Below are 21,795 nucleotides of genomic sequence, written 5' to 3' on the forward strand. Positions count from 1 at the left end.
GTTGAGCCTTGGGACAGCTCCCATCATCTATCCCTGCTCCTAATGCTGCTTTGAATTCTCTTGGGAATGTGAGCATGAGGGAAACTGGGGGGACTTTAGTGAGAGGAAAAGTGAGGCACAGAGGCTGAAGTGCAAATGCAGAGTGTGCAGGGTCACCACAGTCTGCAGTGTTGTGGGGATTTGGGCCATGCAAACAGATGTTTCTTCTCTGGGAATGGCTGATTCCTTTGGTGTGTCTCCTCCTGAAATTGCTGTGTACCAGGGCTGGTGCTGGAGCTGCAGCAGCACAAAGTTGCCAGGGAGCCGTGTGGGACCCAGTGGGAATCATTTCTTTGCTGCTTTGGATGAAAAGTTGTGACATGAATCTCAGTGTCAGGGAGGTGCCACGTTCATGCTGCTGCAGTGCCCACACACTGTGTCTGGAGACAGCTCAGGAGAAAAGGAAGAAAAGCCAGGATGAAATCCCATGTGCTACTGAACTCTATCAGAAAGTGCTTGGAGTGAAGTGTGTGAAGTGACTGGGGAGAGCTGGATAGAAAGGACAGCTCTGAGCAGTGTGTGGTACATCATGACATCCTTGCAGTGATCTTTGCACAGAGATGAAAAAGTATCAGTTTGCATGGCCTGAATCTGTGGGTCTGGAAATTCTGCGTGTTGCCCAAGCTGTGCTGAGCTCACCTGGCTCTGAAATAGCTGAAATATCATCTCTGCACCTTAGGCAGGAAGAGCGTCAGAGTTCTGAAGAGATGAATAAAAATCAGTCATAACTCAGAAGCAAACCTTGGCAATAGACATGTGTGGCAGGTGAGGAGACTGAAAGCTTTCATTCTTCTCCTGGGAGAATGAATTCAGCAATAAAAAATCCTGTCTCTTGGCATTAAAATACTTTAGTTTCAGCTCTGCCCCAGCCCATCAATGTCCCTGTGTGGTTGGGGGTAGGTTCTCCCCCTGTAGCTCTCTGCAGGTTGGTGCTAATTCAAGATGTTCTGGCAGGTTCCAATGTTTTGGTGCCCGAGCAGGGAGTGCAGAACAGGGATTACAAGTGCTGACATTTGCTGGGCTAGAAAGTCCAAGGGACAAATTTGTGCCAATTAAGGTCTCCCCTTTAACTAGGAGGAACAATTGATGTTGTGCTTGTAGCAGAGTGTGGTGAGAGAGGGGGTTTCCAAAGGAAATCTTGGTGCATGTGGGCCAGAGGCCCCTGTGCTGAGGCTCCCTCCAGGCTGGCTCCAGCACCTCAGGGTGCCCAGGAAGCAGGCTGCCCGCAGCCCAGTGCAGCCTCCTTAGCCCTGGGGCGAGCCAGGGAAGAGCCATGGATGAGGCTGAGCCCTGCTCCCATGTGGGATGTGTCGTGGTTTTAAACCAGTAACTACTTATTTATGTGTTGTGAGATATGGATTAAAACAAGAGCAAAACAGGCTTAAGACTTAAAAGGAATAAAGACAGTTTATTAACAAACTACAAGAATGAGAATACCAGAATAAACTTTCAGAAAACTCCCTTATCTTCTACATCTTAACTATTTCTCTGTACACGTGACAACATAGAGACAAATAACTTTAGGACTTTGGTGGTTAAAAACAGTCTTAATTCTTGCTACAGTCTTTCACCAGTCTTTGTAGAGAAACAGAAGTCTCTTTCTGTTAGCTTACGGAGTTTCTCACGAGAAAAACTATTTTTCATCATAGTTTTCTCTTTCTCTAATGCCAGCTGCCCGGAAATCTGAAATTAGATCTTCTCCTCCTATTTCACATCTCCGAGGTGTGTATGGGTCACAGAGTTTAGGAATCTTATTTTTAAGGATAAGTTATTCAAAGGCAGAAGTCTTCTTCATTTGTCTCTGTGAGCCTTCCTGGAAAACAGTTTTCTCTTTGCCCCCAAAGCTTCAAAATCTTCACTCAACTCAATTCCAGCAACTCACAGTATCACAAGCACTCTCTCTCTCTTCTGCTCAAAAGTTACACTTTGAATATCTCATTCCTCCTAATACTCTTATCATGAATTAAAGGAGTCTTTTATACTATTATTGTCTATCTCTATAGCTTTAACAGAAAGATATTTCAGCTGTAAAGCATCTCCTTATTCTCTCTTTCTTATTTAAACTTAACTCTTTTCTTCACTGTTTTTGGTAGTTCTATGATGTCTCCTCTATGTTGATTGTCTCTCTCTCTGTCTTTCTGAGAAAAGGAGTAATCTGTATGTTTATCCATGTAGTAAAAGAATTAAAAGCTTTAAGAAAACTGCAAGAGTTCATGGTGTTAAGTTTCAGTCTAGCAGCTAAAACTAAAAAACCAAGCTCGGCTGACCAGTGCTGCTTCTCTTCCCCCTCCCCCCCCCACTCCACCGCGGCCTGGTCGGCCTGGAGAGGGGGGGAGGAGGCGGAGACACAGTCCTGCTACCTCGTCAGAAGCCGGAAACCAAAGAGAGCAAGAGAATTCTGTCTGTACTTCTTAAGGGGGTGTTTACAAGTTGAATTCACTTTTTAATGGTCAGATCTGCTGTCAATTCTTAGAAATGACCGATAATTGGTCAGGAGGAAAAACTCCCATCAGCTACCAGCAGCTTCAACTTCCTCTCCCTCCAAGCTGTCTTAAAGGTAAAGCTACCCCATGACAGATGCCATGGGACAGGGCCCACTGGGATTTGCCCCTCCAGCTACCAAGTGTGTGCAGAGAAACTGCAAGGAGAGGGTGAGCTCTGTCAGTGGGACCCCCTGTGCACAGGGAGCCCACTCCTGGGGTGGCTGTGCCAGCTCCCGCAGGGACATCCAGCCCTGGGAACCTGGAGCGAGTGGAAAGCACAACTTTGCAAATGTGCCCGAGGCAAATGCAAAGAGAACTGGGGTGTGAAAAACAAAGAATGTTTATTTGTAGAAGAAAAGGAACAAGAATGAACTACACAACATATTTACATTGTAAGAATATTGGTAACATCAACAATAAACTATAGAACCTATTTACCTAAGAACATATCTAACAAAACTATATGGAACGTATTTACAGAACACTTAAGCAAACTCTAAAACGTCTATCTGAACACAACAACTGTAAAACGTATATACAGCAGGGTGGCATCTGTGTCCGGGATGTGCCTCAGTCCTGGAAGGAAAACAAGTAGCACGGTCAGTGCAGTCAGGCATGGAGGGGTGTTCCATGTGCTGCCAGGCTGGGACACTGGCACAGTGGGACTCTGCTGCCAGAAGTGAGGCTGGCTGGGGCTGGGGGCTGTGGCCCAGGCACTGGAACAGGGCTTGTGTGGCCCAAAGCAAGCCCAGGCCAGGCCAGGGATGGCCAGCAGAATCCAGTGCATGGGCTAGCGTGTCCCTGAGCAGGGAGTGCCCAGCCCAGCCCCAGGCTGGCAGCAGGGGACCCACTCTGCCTGTGGGGAGCACCTGCCTGTTCTGCTGCTGGCATCGCTCTTCATCCCAACACCATGTCCTCCTCCTCGTCTTCCATATCAATATCCATCTCCTCAATGTGCTCTTCCATGTCCACCTCCATTTCTTCCTCTCCCGTCTCCTGTCCATCCACTTCCATGTCCTCTTCTGTATCCATCTGTGTATCCACTTCCATCTCTTCCTCCACCTCCTTCACATCCACCTCCATCTCCTCCTCTGTGTCTGTGCCAGCCTGCAGAGGTAGCAAAATCTCCCAGTGGGGTCCCTTTCCCACACTATCCCACAGAGCTCCAGCCCAGCCAGGCAGCTGCGGGGTGTCCACCTCCATGGAATAGTACCATACCTTCTTTGGAGCAAATGCAGACATCCTGCAGGGATGGAGAGCAAAATGCACTCAACGGGGAGCTTTTGGGACTGCTGGGGGTATGAGGGAGCAGGTGACAGCAAGGTGACAGGGGTAGGCCTGGAGCAGGGTGAAGAGCGTGCTGACACAAGGAGCCAAGGGTTGTGTTGTGGCCGTTGCTGGATGCTGGAAGTTCTAGCTGGAGCGTGCACTGTGACATCAGTGCCAGGAGCCCAGGCCCAGGCTGAAGTGGACAAGGGAGATGCTAGAATGATGGAATCCCTGGGTGCTTGGGCTTGGAAGGGACCCTAAAGACCATCTTGTTCCAAGCTGAGCAATCTTCCCCCAGAATAGGTTGCTCAGAGCCCTGCTCCCAGCTGGCCTTGGATGTTGCCAAGGATGGAGCATCCCCAGCCTCTGTGCCCAGCCTGGGCCAGTGGCCCAGCAGCCTGAGTGGAAAAGAGCAGCTGCATTAGATCCAACTTCAAGCTCACTCCTGCAGTTGAAAGCCTTCTCCTCTCTGTGCCCATCTTTCCTAGAGCTGCAGGGAGGCCTCCCCAGCCCCTTCTCTTTCCAGGCTGAGCATCCCCAGCCCCACATGGACAGCACTCAGATCCGTGGGGGTCGAGGCTAAAGGGTGGCAAACGGCATCAGGAAGTGAGAGATGGAAGCTTTTGGAGATGGAAGGTTTGCCTCTAAATGGAGAAAAGAAATGAAAGTGGAGGGGAAAATGGTGGGACTCTGGCTCTGTTCTAACTGGGGAAGATTTTCTTTTCCTCTTTTCTGTCGTACTGCCCCAAGTTTTGTTGTTTGAAAGGAGGTTTGGCAAAATATCCATTGTCTTCTCCATTAATAAAAAAGTCCCACAAAATTCCAGTAAAATCTGACAAAATTCCCACAAAAATCCCACAAAATGGCAGAAAAACACCACAAAATTCTCTAAATTTTGTTTAAATCCCAGAAATTGCAGAAAAAATCCACAAAATTCCAGAAAAAATCCACAAAATTCCAGAAGAATTCCACAAAAATTAATGAAAAATCTCATAATTCTTTAATTTTTCTTTAAATCCCACAACATTCTAGAAAAAATGCACAAAATTCCACAAAAAACCCAACAAAATTCCCTGAATCTCCTCAAATTCCCACAACTAAACTCCAAACTCCATCCAACAAAAATCCCTCAAAATTCTTTAAATCTCCTGAAAATCCCACAAAATTTCAGAAAATTCCACAAATAATCCACAAAATTCTACAAAAAGTAACTAAATTCTCTAAATTACCTAAAATTCCCACAAAATTGCAGAAAAACTCCACAAAATTCCCTAAATCTACTCATAATCCCACCAAATTCCAGAACTATACCACAAAATCTCCTCCAGTTTTCAAAGACAGCCAGAAATAACCCTCAAAATTCCAGAAAAAATCCACAAAATTTCAGAAAAATCCCACGGTTTCCCAAATCACTTCAAAATTCCTCAAAATTCCCTAAATTTTCTCAAAATTGCTTAAAATTAAAAAAAACCCTACAAAATTCCAATAAATTCCACAAAAATATTTAAATTTTCTCAAAATTCCGCAAAAATTCCAGAAAAATTCCACAAAAATCCCACAAAAGTCCACAAAAATCCAGGAAAATCTCACAGAATTCATTAAGTTTCTTCAAAATTCTACAAAATTGCACAAAAAATGTTCAAAATTCCACAAAAAAATCCACAAAACTCCAGTAAAATCTGATAAAATTACACAAAAATCTCACAGAATTCAAGAAAAATTCCACAAAATTGCAGTAAAAATAGATAAAATGACACAAAAATCCCAATAATCCCATGTAATTCTACAAAAATCCCACAGAATTCTTCAAATTTTCATAAAATCTACCAAAATCTAGAAAAAATCCCACAAAATTCCCTAAATCTACTCAAAATTCCACCAAATTCCAGAGCTATACCACAAAATCTCCTCGTTTCCACCGATGGCCAGAAATAACTCTCAAAATTCCAGAAAAAATCCACAAAATTCCAGAAAATTCCTTCAAAGTTCCAGAAAAATCCCACTAAATTCCCCAAACCTTGCAAAATTCCACAAAATTCCAGAAAAAATCCATGAAATTCCCTAAATCTCCTCAAAATCCCACAAAATTTCCCAAAAACCCCATGGTTTCCCAAATCACCTCAAAATTCCTCGAAATTCCCTAAATTTTCTCAAAATTGCATAAAATTAAAAAAATCCCTACAAAATTTCAAAAGAATTCCACAAAAATATTTAAATTTTCTCAAAATTCCACAAAATTCCAGAAAAATTCCACAAAAATCCCACCAAAGTCCACAAAAAATCCAAGAAAATCTCACAGAATTCCTTAAGTCTCTTCAAAATTCCACAAAATTCCACAAAAAATGTTCAAAATTCCACCAAAAATTCACAAAACTCCAGTAAAATCTGATAAAATTACACAATAATCTCACAGAATTCAAGAAAAATTCCACAAAATTGCAGTAAAATCTGAAAAAATGACACAAAAATCCCAGGAATTCCACAAAAATCCCATGTAATTCTACAAAAATCCCAGAGAATTCTTCAAATTTTCTCAAAATCCAAAAAAATTCCAGAAAAAATCCCACAAAATTCTACAAAAAAACCCAACAAAAATCCCTAAATCACCTCAAAATCCCACAAAATTCCACAAAACTTCCACAAAATTCCCTGAGTCTTTGCAATATCCCACAAAATTCAAGAAAAAAATCCAAATAATTCCACAAAAATCCCCAAAAATTCCAGAGAAATTACAGAAACTTCCACAAAAATCCCAGAAAATTTCCTACATTTTCTCAAAATGCCATGTGTGATGGATTGACATTTCAGAAAAGAAAAAGGAACACCTAAGGAAGTTGAAGCTGCTGGAGGCTGAGAGGAGTTTTTCTCCTGGCCCATAAGAGGCCATTGCTGAGAAGTGCCAGCAGTCTTGACTCAGGCAAAAATCTCTACAAAATTCCACAAAATTCCACAAAAATCCCACAAAATCATTTAAATCTCCTCAAAATTTTACAAAAAATCTAGAAAATTTCCACAAAAATCTAGAAAAATTCCCAAAATTCCATACATTTCCTCAAAATCCCATGATTCCACAAAAATCTTACAAAATTCCCTAAATCTCTTCAAAATCCCACAAAATTTTTTTAATCACCCCAAAATCCTGCAAAATTCCAGATGAATCCCACAAAATTCCACAAAATTTCCACAAAATTCCATACATCTCGTAAAAATTCCAGAAAATTCCAGAATAATTCCACAAAATTATTTAAATCTCCTCAAAATCCTCTAGAATTCCAGAAAAATTCCACAAAATTACCTAAATCTCATCAAAATCCCCCAAAATTCCAGAGAAATTCCAGAAAGCTCCACAAAAATCCCACAGAATATCCTACATTTTCTCAAAATCCCACGTCTGATGGGTTGACGTTTCAGGAAAGAAAGAGAAGCACCTAAGGAAGTTGAAGCTGCTGGAGGCTGAGAGGAGTTTTTCTCCTGGCCCATAAGAGGCCATTGCTGAGAAGTGCCAGCAGTTTTGCCCATTGCAAAGTGCCATCAAGCTGGGAACAGCACTTGAAGCCCTAAGGCCGGCAATTTCTCTTGGCTCTCTTTGCTTTGCGCCTTTTGAAGAGGTAGCAGGGCTCGGCTTCAGCCTCCTTCCCCCCAGGCCAGCCAAGGCCACGGGAGGGGAGCGGGGCTGGCCGCAGCTCTGCGCTTCCCGGGGAGGATGGAGACTGGCAAGTGCCAGGAGCCCCTTCTCAGAGGCTTGGCTGGGCCTTGCACAGCGGGGCTGCCGGGCCAGGCCGCTCCCTGCCTGGCCTGCACTTTGTGCCGCTGCTCAGTTTCACCACAGGCTGCCACTAAAGGCAGGGAAAGATAGCAGCTTGCAGCTTTGTGCTCAGATAATGGCCACACTCCCCACAGCAGCCATGGGGAAAAATCATCTGTGTTCCTGAATGCCAACAATTTCATCCGATTTTACTGGAATTTTGTGGGATTTTCTGGAATTTTGTGGGATTTGGAGGAGACTTGAAGAATTTTATGAGATTTTTCTTAGATTTTGTGGAAATTTGTTGGGCTTTTGTGGGATGCTTCTAGAATTTGGTAGGGTTTTGAGAAGATTTCAGGAATTTTGTGGGATTCTTCTGGAGATTTGTGGGACTTTGAGAAAATTTAAAGAATTTTCTGGGATGCTTCTGGAATTTTGTAGGATTTTTTGGAATTTTGTGAAATTTTCTGAAATTTTGTAGGATTTTGAGGAAATTTGAAGATTTTTGAGAGATTTTTCTTAGATTTTGAAAGAATTGGAGATTTTGTGAGATGTTTCTGGAATTTTGTTTGATGTTTCTGGAATTTTGTGGGATATTGAGTAGATTTTGTGGGATATTTACGGAATTTTGTGAGATTTTTCTAAGATTTGTGGGATTTTGAGGAGACTTGAAGAATTTTGAGGGATTTTTCTGGAATTTTGTAGGAATTGATGGAGATTTTGTGAGATGTTTCTAAAATTTGATAGGTATTCGAGAAGATTTAGGGAATTCTATGGGTTTTTTCAAGAAATTTGTGAGATTTTGAGGGATTTTCAGAATTTTGTGGGTGTTTCTGGAATTTTGTGGGATTTTGAGACGATTTAGTGAATTTTGTGGGATTTGTCTGGAATTTTTTGATATTTTGAGAAAATTTTAAGAATTCAGTGGGATGTCTCTGAAATTTTGGGGGATTTTGTGTGGGATTTTGAGAAGACTTGAAGAATATTGAGGGATTTTTCTTAGATTTTGTGGAAATTTGTAGAGATTTTGTGGGATGTTTCTGGAATTTGGTCAGGTTTTGAGAAGATTTAGGGAATTTTGTGGGATTTTTCTGGAGATTTTGTGAGGCTTTTCAAGAATTTTGAGGGATTTTGAAAAGAGTGGAAGCATTTTGAAGGATTTTTCTTAGATTTTATGGAAAATTTTGTAGATTTTGAGGGATATTTCTGGAATTTGGAAAGTTTTTGTGAAGATTTAGGGACTTTTGTGGGATTTTCCTGGAATTTTGTGGGGCTTTTCAGGAATTTTGTGGGATTTAGAGGAGACTTGAAGAATTTTGTGAGCTATTTCTTAGATTTTGTAGAAATTTGTTGAGATTTTATGAGATGGTTCTAGAATTTTGTGGGATTTTGAGAAAATTTAAAGAATTTTGTGGGATATTTCTTAGATTTTGGGGGAATTGGTGGTGATTTTGTGTAATGTTTCTGTAATTCTGTGGGATTTTAAGAAAATTTTAAGAATTCCGTGGTATGTATTTGGAATCTGGGGGGATTTTGAAGAGACTTGAAGAATTTTTTGAGACTTTTCTTAGATTTTGTGGGAATTGATGGTGATTTTGCAGGATTTTTCTGGAATTCTGTGGACATTTGAGGACATTCTGTGGGATGTTTCCGGATTTTCGTAGAGTTTTAATAAGATTTAGGGAATTTTGTGGGATTCTTTTTCTGGAATATTCTAAGGCTTTTCAAGAATTTTGAGGGATTTTGAAAAGAGTGGAACAATTTTGAAGGATTTTTCTTACATTTTGTGGAAATTTTTGTAGATTTTGAGGGATATTTCTGGAATTTGGAAAGTTTTTGAGAAGATTTAGGGAATTTTGTGGGATTTTCATGGAATTTTGTGGGGCTTTTAAGAATTTTGTGGGATTTAGAGGATACTTGAAAAATTTTGAAGGACATTTCTTAGATTTTGTGGGAGTTGGTTTAGATATTATGGGATGTCTCCGAAATTTGGTAGGGTTTTGAGAAGATTTAGGAGATTTTGTGGGATTTTTTTTGGAATTTTGTGGGGCTTTTAATGACTTTTGAGGGACTTTTCTTAGATTTTATGGAGATTTTGTGGGAGGATTCTAGAATTTGGTCTGGTTTTGAGGATATTTGGAGAATTTTGTGGGATTTTTCTGGAATTTTGTGGGAATTTGTGGAGATTTTTTTGCATGTTTCAGAAATTTTGTGGGATAATTAGAAGATTTAGGGAATTTTGTGGGATTTTCCTGGAATTTTGTGGGGCTTTTTCAGAATTTTGTGGAATTTGGATGAGACTTGAAGAATTTTGAGGGATTTTTCCTCGATTTTGTGAAAATTGGTGGAGATTTTGTGAAATGTTTCTGATATTTTGAGATATTGAGGAAATTTAGGGAATTTTGTGTGATTTTTCTTGAATTTTGTGGAAATTTGTACTGATTTTGTGGGAGGTTTCTGGAATTTTGTGTGATATTGAGGAGATTTAGGGAATTTTGAGGCAATTTTTCGGGAATTTTGTGGGGCTTTTCAAGAATTTTGTGGCATTTTTCTTGAATTTTGTGGAAATTTGTGGATATTTTGTGGGATGTTTGTGGAATTTGTTGGGTTTTGAGAAGATTTAGGGAATTTTGTGGGATTGTTGTAGAATTTTGAGGAATTTTCTCTTGAATTTTTTCATATTTGGAGGATACTTGAAGAATTTTGAGGGATTTTTATTAGATTTTGTGGAAATTTGTGGATATTTTGTGAGATGTTGCAGGAATTTGGTTGGGTCTTTAGGAGATTTAGGGATTTTTGTGAGATTTTTGTGGAATTTTGTAGGATTTTCAAAAGTTTATTTTTATTTCTTTTGAATTTTATATGAATTAGAGATTTTGTTGGACATTTCTGGAATTTGGAAGGGTTTTGAGAAAATTTAGGGAATTTTGTGGCATTTTTCTGGAATTCTGTGGGGCTTTTCTTGAATTTTGTGGAATTTTGTGGAGATTTTGTGAGATGTTTCTGAAATTTTGTTGGATATTGAGTAGATTTATGGAATTTTGTGGGATTTTTCTTGAAGTTTGTGGACATTTGTGTACATTTTATGGGATGTCTCTGGAATTTGGTTATGTTTTGCGAAGATTTAAGGAATTTTGTGGGATTCTTCTGCAATTTTGTGGAATTTCTCTAGAATTTTGCGGAATATTTCTTAGATTTTGTGGGAATTGGAGATTTTGTCGGATGTTTCATGAATTTGAAAGAACTTTGAGAAGGTTTAAGGAATATTGTGACATTTTCTTGGAAATTTGTGGAATTTTCCTGGAATTTTGTGGAGTTTCTCTAGAATTTTGTGGCATTTAGAGGAGACTTGAAGAATTTTGTGGGATTTTTCTTAGATTTTGTGGGAATTGGTGGAGATTTCGTGAGATGTTGCAGGAGTTTGGTTGGGTTTTGAGGGGATTTAGGGATTTTTGTTGGATTTTTCTGGAATTTTGTGGGGCTTTTCCAGAATTTTGTATGATGTTTTTTGAATTTTGTAGAATTTCTGTTGAATTTTATGGTATGTTTCCGGAACTTTGTGGGATATTGAGGAGATTCAGTGAATTTTGTGGGATTTTTCTTGAATTTGGTGGACATTTGTGGATATTTTGTGGGATGTTGTGTGGAAGCTAAGGCCCAGCGCTCGGAAGATATCGGGATGTAACGGAAAGATAGTAACCCCCCCTCCTCCACAGAGTATGGTAATGCTCCCTGCAATTGGCCAACAGCACCTGGCTGTGATGAAAGCAGATGGGACTGACATAGTGACCCTCGGTTATAAAATGTCAAATTCTCCAGCAATAAACGCCATTCTGCCATCCATCACATTGGTGTCGTGGGTAATGGACCGAGTGGCCAAAGATGCTGGCCACCGTGCTGTTCCTGGAACCAGGGTGTCTGCCTTGCTTAAAAGATAACAAATATCCCACAAAATACCAGAAACATCCCACAAATTTCTGCAAAATTCAAGAAAAATCCCACAAAATTCCCAAAGTCTTCTCAAAACCCTACCAAATTTCTGAAACATCCAACAAAATCTCCAATTCCCACAAAATCTAAGAAAAATTCCTCAAAATTCTTCAAGTCTCTTCAAAATCCACAAAAATCACACAAAAATCCCATAAAATTCCAGAAACATCCCACAAAATCTCCTCAATATCCCACAAAATTCCAGATAAATTCCACAAAATTCCAATATAATCCAGAAAAATTCAATAAATCACCTCAATATCCCACAAAATTTCAGAAACATCCAACAAAATCTCACAAATTTCCACAAAATTCCAGAAAAATCCCACAAAATTCCCTCAATCTTCTCAAAACCCAACCAAATTCCTGCAACATCTCACAAAATCTCTACCAATTTCCACAAAATCTAAGAAAAATTCCTCAAAATTCTTTAAGTCTCTTCCAAATCCCACAAAACTCAAGAGAAATCCTCAAAATTCCAGGAAAATGCCACAAAATTCCCTAAATCTTCTCAATATCCCACAAAATTCCACAAACATTCCACAAAGTGTCCACAAATTTCCACAAAATTCAAAAAAAGCCCCACACAATACCAGAAAAATCCCCAAAAATTTTTTACATTTTCTCAAAACTTCACGAAAGTCAGGAAACATCCCACAAAATCTTTACAAATTAACACAAAATCTAAGAAAAATACCTCAAAATTCTTCAACTCTTTTCAAAATCCCACAAAATTCCAGAAAATTCTAAAACATTTTATAAAATTCCACAACATTCCAGCAAATTCCCAAAAATTACAGAGGAATAAAAAAATATCCCTAAATCTTCTCAAAACCCTTCAAAATTCCAGCAACATCCCACAAAATGTCCACAAATGTCCACAAAATTCATGAAAAATCCCACAAGATTCCCTAAATCTTCTCAAAACCCTGCCAAATTCCAGAAACATGCCACAAAATCTCCACCAATTCCCTCAAAATCTAAGAAAAATCCTTCAAAATTCTTCAAGTCTCCTCAAAATCTTACAAAAATCCCACAAATTTCCAGAAACATCCCAAAAAATCTCTTCAATATCCCACAAAATTCTTGAAAAGCCCCTCAAAATTCCAAAAAAATCCCACAAAATTCCATAAATCTTCTCAATACCCCAAAAAATTTTTGAAAAGCCCCTCAAAATTCCAGAAAAAAATCCCACAAAATTCCCTAAATCTTCTCAAAACTCTACCAAATTCTGGAAATATCCCACACAATGTCCACAAATGTCCACAAAATTCAAGAGAAATCCACAAAATTCCAGTAAAATCTGATGAAATTAGTGTTCAGGAACACACATCATCACACAATGATTATATGAAGGTGCTTCATTGAACAGCTCTGGGTGTCAGGGGTACACAGACCCAAATCTGACCCATCTTGCTTTTGAGCTGAACATGTTTTATACTCTATCGTTATACAACTTAGATATTAACAATTAAACTTACATTGTTCTATTTTATACATTGTTTTTGCCCAAGCATGGATTTCTCGTGATCCCCCCCCAGCTTCCTAGCATTGTTCCTCATGTTCTTTAAACAATAATTATATCTAATCACATCTAACAATTGTGTCATTTATCATATATTGATTCCACAGGTGCAGTTTCACATGATCTTTAGCAAGCACAAGGCCTAACATTTCCAGGGCCTACTTGTCCCACGTCTTTCCAAACCCAACTTTCTAAGTCCCCAGATTTTCTAAGATTTTAAGACCTTTTACTCTCAGTTCCATCTGATCCACCTGTGCCTTTTCCTTTCTCCAGAGAACGATCAAAAAGCTCTGCTGAAGGCGGCGTTTCCCGGAGGAAGCAGTGGCCCATGGGCAGCCTCTGCTGCAGGAAGGGAGGCCATGCCAGGCACGGTCACAGGAGGTAATTGCTGTGCCTCTGGGCCTGAGCCCTGCTGAGGCTTGAGCTGCCATCTCTGCTGCTTGGCTGTGCCTGCCCTTCAGGGATGTTGCACAGAGCATGGAAAGGGTATTGAGAGTAACCAGAGCCAGCCCAGAGCTCCCCAGGCCCCTCTGCAGCTTTGGCCATGTCCATTGACATCTGGCTCCCACAGCCTTACCCAAACCCCTTCGCAGTGCCCAGTTCCCTAAGGCAGAAGGGGATCTCAGCACACCATGGAATGGTTCTGATGTGTGCTGCCTTCTAGATTGGGACCATGACATGGATTATCTGAAAGTGCTGGTTAATGGTGGTTTGAAGACCTTGCCAGACGCTGGAGGCAAGTTCTCTATGTCCCTTTCCACACAGAATAATCAGTGTCAATGTGGCAAGAGCACTCTCATGTTCCATTTCCCTTAAGAGTCTGAAGGTTGATGGATTCTGGAAATGTCGCCCTGCTCCCTTCTGGAGCCCTGAGTGATCCCCAGCATTGCTGTCAGTGGGAGGAAGGAGCATTTAGCTGTCAATTTTCTTCCCGTGTGCAATGCCAGTGTCTCCTTCCATGTGCTCTGTGCAGCCACGGAGAGGAGCAGAGAGGGAAGGGGCCAGGCCCAGGGCTGTGCCCCAGGGCTGTGCCTTGTGTGGCTCCTTTGCTAGCCCCAGGGAGCCTGAGCTGCTCCCACTGCTGCTGCCAAGCCCTGGCCCTGCCTGGGGCTCAGTTCAGAGCTGCTGGCAGCTCCAGGGAGTCCTTTCTCTCCTGACTGCCATGCAAGGGGCTCTTTCCATCCCAGTGTGGGCCCACTGCAGGCACGTGGTCCCCCTGCTCCTGCTCCGGAGTGCAAGGCAGAGATGAGGGAGTGCCTTGGAGGGCACCAGTCACCCAGGTGCACTCACTGCCACTCCAGCCTGAAGGAGAATTTTCAGCAGTGTCACGGGGGCTGTTCTGCCCTGCCTTTCTTTGCAGATGAACTTGATGATGAAGATGATCTGGATTCCCAGTCCATATCAGTTACTGAGCCTGATAATGAGGAAGATGATGAGGGTAGGTCAAAGCCTTTCCTTCTGGGAGACCAATGGAGGAATTCAAACATCTGGACATAATCCTGAGTGATCTGGAGAGATGCCGTGGTGGGTCCATGTCCCTCAGCCTTCTCCTGAGACTCAGCAGCCGGGGGCTTTCTCTGCACATCTGGACACGCCATGCCCAGCACAGCGGGAAGGGATCCATGGCAGCCTCGCTGCTCCACTGCTGCTTTCCTGGCCTGCAAGGCTTTTTCCCAGCCTGGCCTGGCTGCAGCTTCTCCCCAGCCTCTGCAGGAAGGCATTTGGCATCAGCTGACAGGGAGCCCAAACAGCAGCACAGGCCATGCACACCCTGAGATCCCCTGCAATTTCCCGGTCTCAGGGTAGATCAGGTGTAGGGGCTGTTTGGAGGATGGAGGGCCGTGGAGCAGCTTCAAAAGCCTGGGCATTTTCCTGATCCTTATCCATGTTTTTGCAAAGTATTGCCTGGACAAGACCAGCACAGCACAGAGAAATTGTGCCATGCAAGCTCAAGGGCTTGAGCAGTCTTGTGCCAAGGGGTGGCAAGGTGCCTGCAGGCCCCAGCTCTGGGGGAAACAGAGAACGTCCTGGCCGTATCCAGCATGCTGCCAGCTCAGCATTGGAGCACAGCACAGGCTCACGCTGCCCATTGCTCCCACAGATGCAGCCGGCACCACAAGACATGCTCAGAAGATCTGGGAGAGCATGAGAAGAGTTTTCTACCAGGGAACACATGGTTTGACTAAGTTAATGGCCATTGTGGCTGGTGGAGCCCTTTTCCTGATGATGTGCTATGCTGGAATCTGGTATTGCTGGAAGAGAAAACGGTGAGTATTTTGCTGATCTCGGCCTCAAGCAGTCGGGAAGCACTCCCAGTGAGGCTGCTGTGCACTTGTGACTAGTCCTTAGTTGCCCAAATAACTCTGCCAAGAGTTCTGCTGCTGCCCAGGGCTTTCATTGGCCTCTTAAATGCTGGGCCTTGTCCTGGGGAGCCCGCTGGGGCTGCAGCCAGTGCTGGCTCCCACTGAGGCTGCCTGGCCAAGAGCAGCCCCAGGAGCAGCGGGCAGAGGCAAAGCAAGGTGGGCAGGAGAAAGAGCGGGGACGAGATTGCCCTTGAAAGGCAGAGGCGCTCTGGGGCCCGCTCCTGGCCAGGGACCCTGCCCAGAGCCATCCCCTGCTCGCCGGGGCCTTGAGGGGCAGCTGTCCAGCTGGGCCAAGCTGTGCCAGCAGCTCCAGCCGTGCTGGGGAGCCTTGGCCGCTCTGGGCCCTGCTGTGCAGGAGGGTCCCTGCGTGCCAGCGGCAGCTGGGGGCCTCAGCCACCTCCTCTCTCCACAAGAGCACCTCTGCACCTTCAGAAGAGCAGCCAAAGACTTTAATCACCGAGAAGCTGACCTCTCATCCCCACTCTTCACCTCTGTCTCCCTCTGCTCTGCTGCGGCTCCATCCCCGTCTTGAGGGCGTCCCAAGACCCACACCTGCAAAGTGAGACCCTCTGCCCCTGAGCCTCCTGGCCCTGGTCCCTGGCCAGGACTGAAATTGGGCAGCCCCTGTCCACCAGAGCAGGGCTTGGCCTATGGTTTTTGTTCAAATAAAGAGATGGAGCTTTCACCTCAGTGTCTGGCTGGTACCACCAGCAAAGCCCTCATGGCACCAGCCCTGGCTGAGCTCCATGTCCAGGAGCAGCCGGGTGTGCCCACGGTGTGGACAGGCAGGAGCCAGGCAGGGGCTGCCATGACCAGTGGTGGGGCCACGAGGGGCTGGGGGAGCCCATGCTGAGCGTCCCTGGGTTGTGAGGGCACATTTCCTTCAGTGGCATCACCTGGGCCTGCACCTCATGAGGCACCCAGGGCTAATTTGGGCTCTCTGCTAAGGTGTGCAGGGATCCCCCATGAGGTGTGCAGCGGGGTTAAATTGAGAGGGTTTTTTCCTCTTCTCAGCACAGCAAAGGGGACACTCTTGGCTGAGGTTTTGCAGAGCTGGGAGGAAGCCTCTTGTGAGCCCTTGGGCCCGGCCTGTGGGCACAGCGGGCAGGCAGAGCCCATCCCTTGAGGCCAGTCCGGGCTGCTTGGGCCGGGCCGGGCCGGGCCAGGTGAGGGCCCCGGCAGGGAAGGGCCGTGGCCGTGGGCTCTGATGAGGCTGCCGAGATTCACCCTGGCCCTGTGCTGCAGCCAAACACACATTTACAGCCACAGCCATTCTCTGGGGCACAGGAGGCACCCGGGGCTAGAACTGAGGCCATGGCTTCTCACCCTGAAGGGAGGCTGGCTCTGTTGGTTTGGAGGGCACAGCTTAGATCCCAGTTCCCTTTGTAAACCTGCTGGGGAAGTGTGGAGGGGCAGAGAGTTCCAACCCTTCTCATTGGGAAGTGTGGCTGATGCTGTGGGGTTTTTAAACTTTTTGCCCTCTGAATTTGTGTCCTGGCAGAGGGTTAAGTTTGCTTGATCTCACAAAGGCCCTTTTCTTCTTGGTGCTCAGTGGGACTGCAATGCAGCCGGGGTTGAAGGAGGATTTGCGGCTGCTTGGGCCATGATTGTGGGACACCGTGTGGGACCTGCTACTTTTGGCTGTGATTTGTGGTGCTGCTGGTTCAGGCCTTTTGCAGTAACTGACTTCAGTTCGTTCATCTTGTCACCAAAGGTTGGGAATAAATCTCTTGAACACCCCTGTAGTATTAAGAGGCAGGCATTGCTTTCTTGAAGTGCTGCATGCACAGGCCATGGGGATCACAGGGCCTTCTTGGTGGGGTCTTCAGGGAGCCTGGTGGTCATTGAGGGAGGAAGCTGATTCTACTGGAAAAAAGAGGGTTTTCCATGTGTGGAAAAGAATAACCTCTCACTTCCCCATCCCTTTCTGTACAAAGTTATACAGGCAAGTGCATTCAAATATCTCTTTCTGCATTGTCAGTGTATTTTTCTTTCGATATCTATCTATCTATCTATCTATCTATCTATCTATCTATCTATCTATCTATCTATCCACCTACCTACCTACCTACCTTACTAATCTATTTCTGTGCATGAGGTTTTGTTACTTTATAAATTATGACATTTCTATTGAGAGCTGGAAAATGATACCATCCATGTTTGATATAGCAAAGCTTGGGTTTAGGAACACACATGAAGTGTGATTTCTTTCTTGCTAGACATATGCTGGCTTGTTTAGATTGACTTTGAACTGATAGCCTGCAAAGCTGGAAAATGTCTGGTGGCCATTGCTGTGGTATCCTTAAAAATCCTTTTTTCATTTTTATTTTTTTCTTTTGTGCTGGTTGGTAAATACCTTTCTTCCTTAAGCTGTGTGCTGGCAATATTGGAGGTAGAAAACAACATAATACTGCGTTTTTTGGATACTTGATACCTGTCCTGTGAAATTTTATTGTAGTATGTTCTGTCTAATACCCACTCAGAATTAAATCAGCTGGTCAGCTACTGAGCACAACTTACTGCACAGCTGCAGCTCAAGTTTCCACAGTGCAAGTGGCTTTTTCTTCCTCTGCATATGTATCAAACACATTCAAGTGCAAGGCTGCTGACAGAGGAAAGAGCCTTGTTTAGTGGATTCAGGACTTTGGGAAGGTGGTAGCTGTTAGATCAACACCCAGCAAACTGCCTAAATTCCTTTTTGTGACTGCTGTCTGGTGACTTTGGCCTGGCTTCTTGAGGAGGTTCAATTTTCATTTAGAAATGGCACGAGAACACTCCGTGTGCTCCCGTGGAGCCAGGGCTGTCCCAGGACACATGGAGCTGGGACAAAGGGCACATTGATTTTCATCTCAAGAAGCCACCTGAGCTCCTCATGGCAGCAACCCCACGCACTGCTAATGGATCCATTACAATTAACTCAGCACACAGCTTGGAACTTGAAGCTCTGACATACGGAGCTTGTTCAGTTCTGCCATGGAGGAATGGAGTTTGGAAACAAAGAGGTTTAGCAAGGAGATCCACGCACAGCTAAACTCTTTGTACTCTAGCAAAGGAAGTCTTAGGATGTAAACCCTCACCCATCCTCTGGTTTTACCCCTCCAATGAGCCAAATTCTTGGTCTTCATTCCTGTGTCAGTAGGAAAATATGACAGGGAAGTGGAGATCCTCCTTGGCTTCTTCAGCTGGCCAGCTTGTAACCTCATCCTCTGCCACAAACAGGAACAGACAAACTGGGATTTTGTTATGAAACCTACTTGGTGTTTGATTTTACCCAGAAGTAACTGAGATTGACTGGAATATTTATAAGCCATAAATGATGGATTTATTGTGGTTGCTAGAATCTTTCAGATTTTACAACTTTTCTGCTGCACGAGAACCTGGCACTTGCAGAACTCTTGCCCCATGCACTTCTCTAGTGCTTCTTGCAGAGAAGTGCTTTGGGATTAATCAGGATGAGTGCCACGTTCACGTGTGGTTTATGGAGCCCACAGGACAGGGAATTGTCTTTGCTGAGGGCACTGGCTGTCATTCCAACACCTGCATCACTTTTTCTACAGTAACCCTTGTGAGAAAGGTTGTTCTTTGCCATAGAGATTTTTAGTCCACATTTTTTATCTCAAACAGCCAAAACTTTTCCATCTCACACGTTTCTGATGCTGATTTTTCCATTCCAGTCTGTTGTTGGCCTTGTCAGGAAAATTCATCTACAAACACCAGAGGTTTATGTCTAAAAAGGAGACAGAGGAGTCCTTTTACTTGATTTGAATAAAGGGAGAGGCCATGGGCCATTCTCCTGGGGTCTCTCAAATTTTTGGAGGACACAGCCTCCTTTTTATCCGAATTTCCCAGCCACGTCCCTGTCTCTTTCCCCATTGGCTGAGGTACTTGAGAGGTCCAGACTCCCCGGAGTGCCTGATACCTAAGATTCCCCTCTAATGTATAACCCTTCTTCTTCATTTTTAATTCTTTTGGAATTTATGGTTTTCCCCCATTGTTTCTTTCATCTTTCAATATCAAATTTCATTTATCAGCGAACTTACAGTTTGTTTGTAAAAGCAAGTATCTTTTTTCCATTCATCAATCAGAGGAATCCTTCCCATTGTTTCTTTTATCTCTCAGTGCTAGTTTTATTTACTAGCAGACCCACAGCTTGTTTTTAAAGAAAAATCTCTCATTCCTCTCAACCTCTCTTTTTAAAAAAAATTTCTTACTAATTGTCTTTACAAACTTTAGTTATCATTGACTTTATTTCCTTTTCCTCGATTTTTTTTTTTGTTTTGCAATTATTTGCAGTGACATCAATTTCTGTCCTTTTGTAGCTATTCCTGGATTAGTAGCTATGGCTACTACCTGCATCCTCTTTATCAAATGTTGAAGAAATTGTACTAAGCAAGGGATCATGCATGCTAAAAGATAAGAGTTGCTACAGCACAAGAAAAGCATTTGTTAAACCCACAGTTTACTAAATAACCACAAAAACATGTCTTATTCTCAATTCTTTCCATGTTTGGACTGATACATGAGTTAACTTTCCTATTGCTTTTGTAATTTCTTTCACCACCTTTTAGCTATCATTTAATTTGCCCCACTCTCCCTTCTTCTGCTGACAGTGTTTGCATTTCTAAGCTCTCACACGAGGCTTCTACCTGCAGTTCCATTTAAATCTGTTTTGTTGGATCTGGACCAGAACCCATTACAAAGGATTTGAGTTTTGTTTCAGTGTTGCTACTTCTACTGATCATCACGGACAACACGTGTCCTGCTTGTGGAATTGTTTTGGGGGCAGCTTAAAAATAAGGGCTCCAAAAAACCTTCTCTTTCCCCTCTGCTTTATAGCCTTCAAAATCTTTTTGGTAATTATGGAAGGAGCACCTTGCTTAGCTGCTGGTAGTGACTTTAACATACATTTGATTCTATTTGCCTTGATATCTGAAACAATTATAAGGAGGGAAGTTGGGGGTCTAACACTCTGAACCTAAAGTCTGGTCAGAAATGCTTTTTCCCACGTATGTGCTTCTTGTTCTATTTAGACAACAAATGCTTTTTTTCAGAAGAATGAAGCCACCATAGACTTCCTTCTTCATCTCAAAATCTTGTTTATTATTGACTTAACTCACTGGTTAGGTTTGACTGGGCTGGCCACCCACAGCCAGTCTTCAGATCTTCCTGGCCTTCCACAGACTTCACAATTTTTCAGGTAAAAGGATTTGCTACTTCTTCTCTTATGGTTAAAAATTACTTTTCTACTTTTGGCTTCAACTTCAACTGGCTGACAATATCAAGGTAAGATTATTAAGGCAGACATTTTAATGGTGTAATTTAATTTCCTAACTTAACTTTTACTTTCATGTTGTCTTTACACGACCTGTAAAGGTGAGTGAAGGCACAGAAAGAGCTTTAACATAAAGAAAACAATGACAGTGAGGATTGGCCTCTAATGACTGGAGATTTGAGAGAAGGGATGCCCACACAAACTATTTCAGCAGCCAGGCTGTGGGAGGCACACGGGGCTTCCCCTGATGTTGATGGCCTGGCTACTGCTCCAGTCCCCTCTTGTGGAGCATCAGTGGCAGCCTGCCGAGCTTCTCCTCTAGCTGAGATGTCTGAATTTCTGGGGCCTTAGAGACCTTGACTCGAGAGGGATGGCTCTACCCGTGTTCAGCTCTCCTGACGGCTGTTTCTGTGCTCAGCAACACTTGCACAGGTCTACACTACTTTGCTGCTGCTGCTGCTGCTTCTCTCTACTCCTTCACTAGGACTCAATTTCCTGGCTGGATGTTGTGAACAGCAAAGTCTAAAGGCAGGCTCTGTGCTAGCTGAGCTTCTTGTCAAAGAGCTTTTACAAGAGACACTATCCAGGCTACATATTGTTTCCAATAGATATCCTTTATCCCTACCCCCAGGTAATTCTCAAGGCTGAGGATTACCAGGATAAGGAATTCTAAACAGCAGTTCAAAGGGAGATAATTGAGTATCCCCACTGGGTCTGGCCCTTCTTCTTGCCCAAGCCAGTGGCAAGAGCCAGCATCTTAGTTTCTATCACCAGCTTCAGAAGGTGTTTCTTTATTTCCCCATTCATCTTTTCATCTCAGACAGAACTCTGGGGGTGCCAGGGGCTATGGAGGTTCCATTGGATCCGTAAAGCAGTCAAAACTCTGAGACATAAACTTTGAAGAATTTAAGATTTTAGAGAAGCTGAGGCCTTCATTAGAAAGAAGCCTTGCTAAATCTAAATAAAATAAATAGATGGGCCTTGCTAAAATTAAAGGGAGCTAGAGAAGCTTTGCTAAAATTAGAGGTTAATCATTGGCTAATAACTAATTGTCTGTCAACTCTATGCTTGTTCAGCTGGGCTTATAATGAGAAGCAATGAATCTGGTA

General features: G+C 43.2%; 1 protein-coding gene and 1 long non-coding RNA gene across 2 annotated transcripts in view; one reads left to right on the forward strand and one right to left on the reverse strand.

Annotated features, from left to right (window-relative positions):
• Nucleotides 1–21,795, forward strand: part of LOC147646263 (uncharacterized) — a 239,963-nt gene that overhangs the window by 16,316 nt on the left and 201,852 nt on the right. The window lies entirely within an intron of this gene.
• On the reverse strand, nucleotides 3,400–3,894 carry LOC147646265 (uncharacterized). The gene is made up of 2 exons (XR_015281928.1): nucleotides 3,741–3,894; nucleotides 3,400–3,629 (listed from the first exon to the last, which is right to left on the reverse strand). It is a non-coding gene; the product is annotated as an uncharacterized LOC147646265 (long non-coding RNA).

The sequence above is a fragment of the Cyanistes caeruleus genome, unplaced genomic scaffold, assembly GCF_971803275.1.
Source record: "Cyanistes caeruleus unplaced genomic scaffold, bCyaCae1.hap1.1 HAP1_SCAFFOLD_105, whole genome shotgun sequence".
NCBI classification, from domain to species: domain Eukaryota; kingdom Metazoa; phylum Chordata; class Aves; order Passeriformes; family Paridae; genus Cyanistes; species Cyanistes caeruleus.